This window comes from Chiloscyllium plagiosum, chromosome 34 (assembly GCF_004010195.1).
Source record: "Chiloscyllium plagiosum isolate BGI_BamShark_2017 chromosome 34, ASM401019v2, whole genome shotgun sequence".
NCBI classification, from domain to species: Eukaryota; Metazoa; Chordata; class Chondrichthyes; order Orectolobiformes; family Hemiscylliidae; genus Chiloscyllium; species Chiloscyllium plagiosum.
In genome coordinates this window covers 36,868,045-36,880,768 of record NC_057743.1, presented here as the reverse complement: position 1 = coordinate 36,880,768, position 12,724 = coordinate 36,868,045, and the positions used below count along the sequence as shown (strand labels likewise).

The 12,724-nt window shown below is 37.8% G+C and overlaps 1 protein-coding gene across 4 annotated transcripts in view; it reads right to left on the bottom strand.

Moving 5' to 3' along the window:
• The window catches only part of tmem201 (transmembrane protein 201), a 167,675-nt gene that overhangs the window by 131,939 nt on the left and 23,012 nt on the right, over positions 1-12,724 (bottom strand). The gene's annotated exons all lie outside the window — the stretch shown is intronic.

Sequence of the window (12,724 nt, the reverse complement as noted above, 5' to 3'; positions counted from 1 at the left end):
ACAAGTGATGTTGGGTATTGGATAACCAATGCCATGCAGCACATGAATAACACAATCTGAAGGACTTGCAGTTGGCACAGAGTAGCATTAAAGGGGCTCAAGATCAGATTGTCCTTTGACAAGGCAATTTGGCTTGCCTGCTTTACTCCCAGATCATTCCCTCACCCAAAAATTTCAAAAATCAAACATATTACTGTGAACATATTGGTTTTGCATTAAGACAGAGCATCCAGTTTATTACCTCCTGGAGACAGTTCAACACAAGAGAATAGAAGGAAATACTGGATTTATGTTTTGGACATTTCTCACTTTTTTGTCCTTACAGAAACACTAATAATTTACATTCTAGCAAATCCTCAACAGTCAGAGACACTGGATGCCTTATCAGAATAACAGACAGCAAAAATATAAAAAAACGACAAGGATGCAAAATTATAAAACTTTATCATTTTAGTAAAGCTTCATAATTAATATTTTTCAAAGTATTTGTTCTCCTTTGTAAGTACTGTGTAAATTGATTTATTTCAAGGTATTTTCAAAATCTCACTTTTAAAGTAAAATTCAGGTAATTAAAAATACTTTTGGAACATTTTATTGAAAAAAAGACAATTCTGGGGAATCATGACTTCAAGTAATTGTCTGGATTCACTTCAGGAATCATGCACCTAGGTTTTAGCGTGGTTCTGTTAGAAGTTTTTTTTCCCTCCCAGACAGTGGAAAAACTTTATTAAGTTGGGATACGTCTGCTGAGGAATACACTGCTCAGCTCTGACTTTCTGGAGCACCACTATGAAGCTAATGCAAAACTAGATTGCCCTTGGGCAACTACATCTGGAAGACTTCTCAATAGTGCTTCCTGAGCAAGCTGTCTGCACCAACAACCAACTGCATGCATCTAATGGCATGTGCTAAAACACCAACCATATGAACATATGGTTGAAGGAAACAAAACAATAAAGTAACTATTATAGGCCAAAAATGCCTTTTTCCTCCAAACTGAATGATGAAAGGATTTGAAAACAAGGATGAAAATATTAATAAAAGTATTACAAAACCAGGAACCAATTCAAGCCAGAAAGCACATCAAGACTTGATATGGTCGGCAAAGTTTTGAAAAGAGCTCTAGTTTACAGAAGGTAGACGACTGGAAGCCAGCCAAAAAAACCATATAGGTGTGTAAAAAACATTTCAACTGAACACAGACCAAGACCGGAGGTGTGGTTGGAACATGCTTTCTTTGATAACTTCTTATTTTGGCCTCAGATTCATTTTATACTCATCTTGAATTTGCATACAAGCTTGTTGCAGCTGAGAACCAAGAGCGAGAACTGTTCAGACATGTTTTAAACTGCATGCAAGTAAATAACTGCTCAGCACTCCTCCCCCTTCGCCCCTCCCACACAATTGATATATTGAGAAATCTTGATGAACTATTTTAGAAATAAGGATAAAAACGACTGCAGTCACATTGTTATTTGACAGAAAGCTATGGACGTTAACCTTTGATGGGATCCTATTACACAGTATCTGTAAAGACAGATGTTAATCCTCAAAATAAAACACTTTGTCTCAATGACAAACGCCAAGAATTATCTGGTGAAAGTCTCAGGACCCATACTCTAGAAACCTGCAGCCTTGCTTTGTCTGAAGAGTGGAGACTTCCTAAATTATTCAGCTCACCTTCAGAAGGTGAACACTATTTATTCACAATGTCTCAAATTAACTAATCTTAATTAGTACTGAAATATGTTCCTTATATGTAGTTGCATTAGACGACATCTTTTGTGCTCTACAAGCTTTCAAAGCTATGCCACTATCAAAAATCTGTCAGATCACAGACACAAAGCTCCTTAAAAAGTATCTTAAAGTAAATAAACTTCTTGACTTGAAGTTCAGCAATCACTTACAAAATACACATACAGTATTCAACCATGAATACCAACAAACAGGTTTGAAATGTAAACAAAATAGAATTCACAAAAAGTTAAAGCACCAAGTCAATCACTTTCAATTGGAAGTCAAGAAATATGCCTATGACAAAGACATTTTCCACGGTGTTCTCCTGTTCCAAAGGAACTGTGCGGCAAATCCCAAACAGCTAGTGTTTCGTACCCCAGGCCACTAGTCATTTTTAAGTGTGTAACCTATGTATGTAAATAATTACAGGCAACACACTCTCAATGATAGCACCAGAGTTCAATTTAATCCTCTTGTTGATATTTGCATGCGCGTATTTCCGTACTGCATCACTCAGTTGTATTTCAGGCTCGGGAATTAAGCCAGCCACGTGGGCAGCATTCACCTTAGTCAGGAGGTTGTAGGATCAAATTCCACTCCAGAGACTGCAGCATACTTTTAAAAAAAATTTATTCACAGGATAAAAAAAAAATCGTTGGCTAGTTCAGCACTTACTGTCTATTCCTATTTGCCCTCTCGGGTGGTGGTGGTGGTGGTAGTGATCGGCCTTCTTAAACCACTGCAGTCCATAAGATACAGGCACACCTACAGTGCTGTTAGGGAAGGAGTTCCAAGATTACCGAGGAACTGGGATATAATTATGAATCAGGATTGAATGTGAATTTAAGGGGAACATGCAATAGATAAAATCAGAACTGGCAGCTACTGATTTATTTGGTGTCACCTATCACTATATGGTGAAACCTTTGGACAGGTATCAAAAATTTAATTAAGGAATTAAAAACCTCTCACAGTCAAGTGTAGAACTGCAACACAACGGTTCACCCAATCAATGCTACTACATAAATAGTTGATCTCTAGAAAGAACACTAATGAAGTGCCTGGTTTACAATGGACAACCACAAATATATTAGCCCTCATTTTAATCTGTGCAGCCAAAAAAATAGAACAGTAGACCATTTGTCTTGTTCAGTCTGTTCCACCATTCATTAAAATCACAGCCGATTCTAGGATGGTCTCAGCTGGACTTTCCTGTCTGCTCCCTCTAGCCCTTCACTCCCTTCTCAGTCAAAAATACTTTTTACTTCAGCCTTTAATAAATTTAAATACCAGCTTCTACTACCTTGAGGAAGGGAATTTCACATTCAAAGAACATAAAAGTTATGAGTCTTAAAGAAAAAGTTGTCTTATTTTAAACTTTCATCTCTAGTTTCAGTCTCCCTGATCTCAATTTTTGACGGAGTACAGAATTATAGAGATATGCAACTTTCATGATTGTCAGAGATTCTAACACATTGGTTTACCAATTAAGTCACAGCTAAACCAGCTAAACTTTTAAACTGATCTTATTTTGGTTCCAAAGTTTATTCCAGAATTTGCATGAAAACATGATAGAACACCAATAGTTCGAATACTGGAGAAAATCTATCTTAATTTGGTACTGAAATTTACTGATATCTAGTTGATAAGATTTTGATTTATCTGGGAAGTTCTTGCATTACTGGAAATATTGTGAAGCAACTAGTAATTGGGATGATCAATTTTGCATGCAGTCTAAAGTTACACTAAGTATTAGTGTGGCAAGAAGTGGTAGGAATTGTTTATTGAAATAGTCAAGTGTAATCCTTCACTAATAAGCTGATTATGTGTGATAAAAGTATGATAAAGCCACAAATGTGAGTTTCATCAGTTTACAGAAAAACATTTACAACTATTTAGTTCAATGAGTAATGAGTTAGTGAAAGTAACCTGCAGTGTACATGAGATTTGTTGTTGCGTGACTTGGATTTGAGGTGCCATTACTGGAATGTAGCATTACAAATCCAAGTGCAATGAATACACTGACTTTTGAGTGGATTAAAGCAATAAAAATATTAGCTTCCACAAAACTATTCACCCAAACCACAATTTGGATCCACCAATGCAATACAATTTCAAATAGTGCCAAGAACGCTCCCTTTTCCTTACAAAATATCGATGCATCATTTACACCAACACACCATCTCTCCAAAACCAAAGAATGGGAGAGGGAGGAACCTTTATAGAGAAACACAAGATTATGAAGGGGATAGATTTGAAAGAAAGAGGTTGTTTCCACAATAGCGAGCATAGCCTCAAAATAAAGGGGAGCAGGTTTAGGACTGAGTTGAGGAGGAACTTCTTCACTCAAAGGGTTGAGAATCTCTGGAATTCCCTGACCAGTGAAGCAGTTGAGGCTACCTTGTTGAAGGTTTTAAAAAGGCAAAAATAGATTTTTCAACAGTAAGGGAGTTAAGGGTTATGGTTAGCAGGCAGGCAAGTGGAGCCGAGTCCATGAAAAAATCATCCATGATCTTATTGAATAACAGGTTCAACAGGCCAGATGGCCTAATCCTGCTCCAATTTATGTTCTGATGATAAATCCTTTGCAAGCCAGTTATGTCCATATTTCAATTTCCATAATGCATAAATGTTTGTGACATAAGTAAAATTGGGAATGCTCAAGAGGTGAGAATTACAGATCACAAGCTGGTTATGGGGCTGAAGGCTTTCGTGGATGTAAGGATATTGGATCATAACTAATTTAAAATTTAGATTTCACTTAACCAGGAGCAACTGTACATCAGCAAGCACAAGGTAATAAATGAAATGGGACTTGGTCAGAGAGTTGAAGCACAGGCAGCAGAATGCTTGGCCTCAAGTTTGTGGAACAGTAGAATGACAGATCAGCCACATGTGCTTTGAATTGTCATGTCTGGAGGTAACAAAGACATGGATTAAAGTTTCAACAACAGATTGTCTTTCCTCTATCTCTGTACATGCTATGAAGGTGGAAGGTGGAAATTATAACATCACAAATGTGATGATGAGAGTTGTCAACAGTTTGAGGGGTGGTGGGTTGGGAACTGAAAATGATGCCTCCAGTATTCCTGATATTTTACTCTTCCACATAACAACAGCCAAATGTTTTGCTGCCCATGCTTCAACTCACCAAGTCCCATTTATCACCCCACTACTTGCTGACCTGGAGTAACTCCTGGTCAAGCAAAGTCTAAATTAGTTATTCTTACCAGGTTTGTTTGCTCAACAGTTAAAATGAGAAAACTCCACCACTATCTCTCTCTTTCTGACTTTGTTGGACACCACTTTCAAAAAGCTTTTTCTGCCTACAAATAGGCAGATGAATTGAACAAGTGATTTTCAACAGCTCAAAATAAAACGGAAAAGACCAACCGCATCACTATAGATCTGACCAAATGATGAGGCATACCCAAACAACAGTAAACAGCAACAGCCGCTCAAAAGCATGGTCAGCTTATAGGCTGATTATACCGCCATTATATACAATAGGAAACATGAAAATGAGCTCTAACAAAACCAGTTGCACAGAATCCCACAATAGCTGATGAAAATGCAAAGGTACAGAGACATGGAAAGAATTGTACTTCAAAGACAATTGAAATCAAGTTAGTGTAAAAGTTCCATCATGCAAGAATAGACAAAGTCAATTTTCCAAGTTTCTCTTCAATTTTCAAAGGTTTTAATTAGGTTTATATCGGCAGCCTGAACAAATAATGCAAGTGACACATGGTAAAACGGGGAACAAAGTTGATTTTTTAAATTCCACCTTATTAAGGGTTAAACTCATGCTGCATACAATCAAGCCAGAAATCTCACTCCTGGTCAAAAGGGACTATCACAGGGAAAAGATAACATGAATTTTTTCTTCAGAAAGCCAGGTTATTTAAATTGAAGTTCTAAATGCAGCCAGTTACATGACGAAAATCTCCAACATAAATCTTTTGGGATAGTTTATACTTCAACAAACCAAGTAATTAAATCACTGTCATGACAATGCAAAATTTTATAGTTTAACTGCTCACTGAAACTATTATTGCCACATCCTACTTTGCAGCAAAACTCCCACTCACACATCACTCTGACACTTACTGACCTACGTTGGACCCTACAAGAACTAAATACACTTTATTTGGAAAAAATAAACCAGAAAATGGAAATTTGGATTCTAGCCCTTCCTTTGTAGCTCAAGACAAAAACTATAACCACCTGGTGATCACTTATTTGTTATACAAGTGCAAAACAGCACCAAACATTAATCATCCTAGGGACTAAACTGGTCATATTTTACATTGTGATAATTCATGGAATAGTGGGCTAGACTTTCAGTGCATTCTTCCCATCAGGGATAAGCAATGCCTCAAAAGAAAAATTCTCAACTTTATTTTCAAATCCCTCCACTGTGCTTATTCCTTCCCTTTCACTCATCTCCTCCAGGCCAACCAGCCTCCCAACATATCTGTGCTCCTCCAATACTGGTCTTTTGCTCATTGCTAAAACCCTACGCTCTGAAATTCTCTCCCTAAATCGGTTTCTCACCTCTCTCTGCCACTAAGAGTTTCCTTAAAAACTACCTTCGATTTCACCTTCCCAATTTCTCGATATGTGTCGGCGTCAAATTTTATTTGGTAACACTCTGGTGAAGTGCCTTGAAATTTTTATCTAAATTAGGAACATGTGATACAAATACAAGTAGTTTTGTTGTTAATGTCTACATTTGACTAAAAAATGTGCCTCCAAATATTGTTGGTATATTTAGAGATGAAAAACATTTGTATTATGAGGTATTATTTGTTGGAAAATAGAAATGGTGTTTTCATATATTCTAACTCCATTATGCAAGAAAATGCAGGAAGATGAACACCTATAACGAGGAGTGTGGTGACTTAACCTATAGGATAACCCATTTCTACTTCTGTTAAAGCAGTATAAGTAAAGCATACAAACTTTTTAACTGTGCTATTATACCCATTAGAACCATACCCAAATTGCAATTTCAGTTCAAAAGCTTTATGGGCAACTCAGTTGTAGTGGCCAAAGTCAGGAAACCATTTTTTAAAAATTAGAAAACTTGGAAATATCCAGCAAGTCTAGCAGCATGGGTTTGAGTTTCTGAAATATTAACTTTCTATAAAAAAATGCTATTATAAAAGTGGGTATTTCTAGTACATGCTTTTAATTTCAGATTTCCAGCATCTTCAGTATTTTGCTTAAGTAAACAAACCACAGGTTTCAACAGTTTGTTAAAATTGATGAATAGGCAGATCTAGACTAGCATTAACAGAAAAGAGCATGTAAAATTCATCCCATCTTTGCTTAAAATGCCCTGTGGCAGTGGTAGAGTCTCTCCCCCAGACTAGGAGGCCTGGGTTCAAGTCACACCTGCTCCAAGAGTGTGAAATAACATCTCTGAACAGGTCGATTAGAAAAATAGGTTAAATAATTTTTAAAAATCATTGGTGCCAGAATTCAATCAACTGGTGTAACTAGAGCACCCTCTACTGTAATAGAAATGACATTGTTAACCTCACAATATGCTGTATTATATTCTAGGTTGCAGCTTGTTTAACAGTAATCAGGATGCAGAACAGAAACTTTAGGAAGCAGCTTGCACATCCCAATTACATCAGGCCAATAACAGAGGGTTGCACCTATCAATGTTTCCATTTAAAATAAAATTAATAGGACATATTCAAGAGTACTGCTCCAAAATGGAAGTTTATTTGCGGTCACCAAATTGAGAATACTGAATGATAAATTATTTAAAGTCAACCACATGCCATTAGTACACTAAAACAGTTTGCATTTCTATAGCACCTTTTAACATACCAAAATACTTCAAGGCACTGTCCAAATAAAACTTGATGCTGAGCCACAGGAAGAGACATTTGGACAAGAGACCATGAATGTTGTTTCGGACTGAAAAGTGGAGACTATGTGGGAACTCGAGAGATTAAAGAGCTACCAGTAGACAGCTAAACAGATTTTGCAGAGATTTTGAATGATTGGAAAACTGGTTACAAAAAGGTAGACAGGAAGGGACTTGAAATCAAGGCTAAGAATTTTGAAATCAAAGCATTTTCCAATCAGGAATAAAGGGAGATACTGAACACAGGAGTGATGGGTGAACAGGACTTTGTGGAAGATTTGGGCAGTTGAGTTTAGGATGAGCTACAGGAGGCTGGCTATGAAAACACTGGAATAGTTAGCAGATAGACATTGTGTGGTCTTGTTGGTTGTCTTGGCAGTCAGAACCTTAAAAAGGGAAACTATGGCAGTGTTCACCCAAGTACAAAACACTTGTCAAGACTGCAGTTTAATACTTTGTCAAATATATCTCAGAAAAGAAAAATGTATATGTAGATCAGTATATCAACCAGGCTTCAAATGAGACTTCAATTGAGTAAATGCCTCACCACCCACTTCCAAATAATTCAGTTACCTTCAGTTAACTTCAATTAACTTGGACAGGCTTACATTCATACTGTCTTTCTCAAACTCAAGACATCCCAAAGCACTTTACAGCTCATTAAATATGTATAAAGTATAGTCAGAATAGTGTTGCAATATAAAATAGAGAAAGATAGCAATGAATTCAACACAAAATATACTATTTAAGCCAAAATTCAAAGTATGTACTCAATCAACTATATTCTGATCTTAGGTGAGAACACTTGCACTGCCAAGCCAGCAAGAATTTAACATTGCTAAGCCCATAAATAAAATCAATGCTACATTAGAAATAAAATATACTTTACTTGCAACGTTAAAAAAAGGGAAGCTAAATCTTCCTTTCTCTGTACATTAGTCCATTCCCTTCTTAATGCAAGTCTACCTACAGCAGAAGGTTCAAATGACAGCTCAACATCACCTTCAAGGGCAACTAGGAGCAGGCAATAAATGTTACCTATGCTCAAGTCTCATGTTAATAAAATAATAATAAAATGCTTCCATGAGAAAGCATGTCATGATTAAACTATCCTATGATTGAGAGCAAAGAAAAATGTTGCCAAAGTATATTTGGCAGCAAATTCTATTTGTATTACATTACTATTGAATGGAGGATTTGCAGATAACTGCAAAACAGTCTTTAAACTCTACTGGAAAACAATTTGTAGTTTAATTTTATTGGCAACTGCTTTGCTAGAATGGCCTGCATACATAGAAGCTGCGTAGATTAGCAGTCAAAAATGCTTTACAGAGAACCAAGAGCAAAAGGGATGTCATGCAAAGGAGTAAACTATTAGGACAGATAATGCAAAAATTTAGTCACACAGGTTTTAAAAGGATGGCCTTTAAAAAGAACAAACAGGGTGGCAACTCTTGAGAAAATTCTAGAAGGTCAAGCTTGACACAGCCCCCATTTGTGGGGAGGGTGGGTGATGGCCATCTACAACAGCCAAAATTAAAAACACCCAAGCTGCCTTGTTAATAGCAAGCAAGGTCTGTACTTGTTGCATCTGAGCATGTCTACCCATTCCTCCATCTCCCTCCATGAAAAACAAGGCCACTCATTCTGCCTCAAATACTTACTTATTCCAAACCAGGATTTCTATGCAAAGGAGGTGCTAAACTCCCTTCAAACTTATACTCACTAACATGCCATTTGCTAGTCACCTTGCACCTCACTTTTAGTCTTTAGTTTACAACCACACAGCGTAATCCTATATTAGAGGCCTAGACTTTTGCCCAAATTTCTTAAGATAATGTGTAAATTGGTTCTTCTAAATTTAAGACTAAATCTTCAAACTCCATAGCTAGTGCAGATTTGACCATGTCAAAGGCAAAGGGCAACCTAATGTTAATGACACATTATCACACTTCTGGGTGCGAGATAAATCTAAGCCTTAGGTCACATTTTCCCCCTCAATTGTCAGAATTTATGATTCCCCATCATGTGTCTAAAATTAGGAGGAGATTTATAAACAGCTTGGAATTTGAATCTCCTGCCTTAAATCAGAGCTAAGACAGCAGTTTTCCAAACTTCAACAAATTTAATGCAGATTCCACAATAATGTAACAGTACATTTAATTCTCCAAAATACAAAAATATTTAGGGCAAAAAAAATTCGGCGCAAGGCTTATTTCCTGATAGAAATTACTCCCAAATCAATAGAAAAACAACTTGATTGCAATGTGCAAATGGGAGGAAGATCATGACTTCATTCACGCTGTTCTAGTCTTTGCTTCCGATTCCAGCTTGTCTATACTAAAACACTGAAAATACATTGGTGAATTTTCAATTTATGCAATGGATATGCCCATTGCTTTGTTATTCAGTCATTGGAAATGGCTAGGACTTTGTTTCATACAAATATGAATGTACAGCATAAGTAGGCCATTCAGGCCTTCAAACATACACGGTCATTCAATAAGATCATGCTGATTTATCTGTGTTCCAGATTTGACATTCCCATCAGCCCTGATAATCTTAAAAATATTCAATCACCTCCCCTGCCTATAAGACAGAGTGTTCCAGGGTTGCACAACCCTCAACAATTTTCCTCATCTAATTTTAAGTGTACCCCAATTCTGGACTCACTATCAAGGCAATTCAAAATCTTCTAAAATGTCAATTAAATTCACATCAACTCTTCTAATTATGAGGGACATGAATAGGGTAAATAGGCAAAGTCTCTTCCCTGGGGTCAGGGAGCCCAGAACTAGAAGGCATAGGTTTAGACTGAGAGGGGAAGGATATATAAAAAAAAAAGAGATCTAAGGGGCAACTTTTCTTACACAGAGGGTGGTACGTGTATGGAATGAGCTGCCAGAGGAAGTGATGGAGGCTGTTACAATTGCAACAATTAAAAGATACCTGGATGGATATATGAATAGGAAGGGATTAGAGGGATATGGGCCAGGCGTTGGTAATTGGGACCAGATTGGGTTAGGATATCTGGTTGAACCGAAGGGTTTGCTTCTGTGCTGTACATCTATGACTCTAACACACACTGTGCTTATCCAATCTTTCCAAGATAATCCATTCATTCCAAATGTAAAACTACAAAATCTCATCTGAACCACCTCTAATGCACATACATCCTTTAAGGAAAATACAGAGGTGTGGATTATTATCTTCATATTGCAAACACAGGCCATGGTGTTGATATGTAGCACGTGCTAAATGGGATAGACTGAACAGATTTAGCAACTCAAGACTGGGCATTCACAATGCATTGTGGATGGCACTGGGGCTCAGTGTCAGTGGGCCGGGTTCGATTCCAGCCTCGGGTGACTCTGTTTTAGAATTTGCATTTTCTCCCCATGTCTACGTAGGTTTCCTCCAGGTGCTCCGGTTTCCGCACACAGTCCAAAGATGCACAGGTTGGGTGAATTAACCATACTGAAACTGTCCATAGCATTCAGCAACGTATAGACTAGATGGATTAGCCAGGGTAGACGTGGGGTTACTGGAGATGGTGAAGGTCTGGGTGGAATGCTCTTTTGAGGGTCGGTGCAGACGCAATAAACCGAATGGTCTTGCTCCACATTATAGAGATTATATAATCAACAGTACCCAAATTGCACTCCAACAAAATCTGCAATTTTATGGCCTGGCATATGCTTTAAGCTGCCATTACTATTAAGCCAGTGGACCAATCCTAGTTCAATAAAGAGTGCAAGAGGTCAAGCAACACCAGGCATAACCTAAAAGTGAGTCATCAAACTAGTGAACCTAGAAAACAGGACTATGCACTTGCCAAAAAAAGCATAAAGTGATGGACATAACTAAGCAATTCCACAATCCCTGGATCAGATCTAAACTTTGCAGTCTGGCCACGGTCAAGAATAATGACTCGTGCACAACTGAACTGCCTGGAGGCGGCAGCTCCACAAATATCCTCATCCACAATAATAGAGGAGCCCAGCACATCAGTGCAAAATATTAAGCTGAAACATATGCAATGGTCTTCAGCTAAAAATGTAGAGTGGTGATCCATTTTGGCCTTATGAGATCAAACATCACAGGTGCCACAAATTTGATTCTCTCCATGTGATATCATGAAACAGTTGGAGGCACTGGATAAGAGTATGGCAAGAATACTGAAGACATGTGGTCCAGAACTTGCCATGCCTGAAGCTCCACACTGCCACCTAACCATTTGCCTTGTTATCTCTTTTACACAAAAAAGGCAAACCTAATCTAGTCAATTACAGACCCAGCAGTCAACTCTCAATCAAAGTGACGGAAGATATCAGCAAGTGACGGAAGATATCAGCAAGTGACGGAAGATATCAGCAAGTGACGGAAGATATCATCAAGTGACGGAAGATATCATCAAGTGAAGTGACGGAAGATATCATCAAGTGACGGAAGATATCATCAAGTGACGGAAGATATCATCAAGTAGCAGCAATTCCTTAGCAATAACCTGGTCACTGACATGCAGTTTGAACTCCACCAGGGCCTCACCTCACCACAGACTTGATTCAAAGATGGAAAGTTTACAATTTTGAAGATTTGTAGCTCAGGCTGTGGATCAGGTTGTAAGTTTGCTTGTTGAGTTGGTGGATTAGTTCTCAGATGTTTCATCAATTCACTTAGTCATTTCTTTCATGCATGTAGGATGAAAGCCATCAGGAGCCAAGGCTTACCAATCTGCAGTTCCATCAGTTTACTCTATCACTTGCCTAGTCATTACAATTTCATCAATTCCTCTCTCCTTCAACCTCCAGATTCACAGGCATTACCAGGATCCATTGTTTACTGTCACCTTTCTTAGCCTCGAGAAAGTGACGGTGAGCTTTCTGAACAGAACTAGATGGCTTGATAGTTCGTTACTTCAGACAACATGTCAAGGACAATTCAACCATATTTACTGAGTGTCTGAAATCAGAGGCCACACCAGGTAAGAGTGGCAGATTTCCTCCCCTAAGAACATGAGAGAACCAGGTGGATTTTCAATGATAACCAAGTAGCTTCTTGTCCAACATCATTACAAGCATTTTCACTCCAGATTTATTC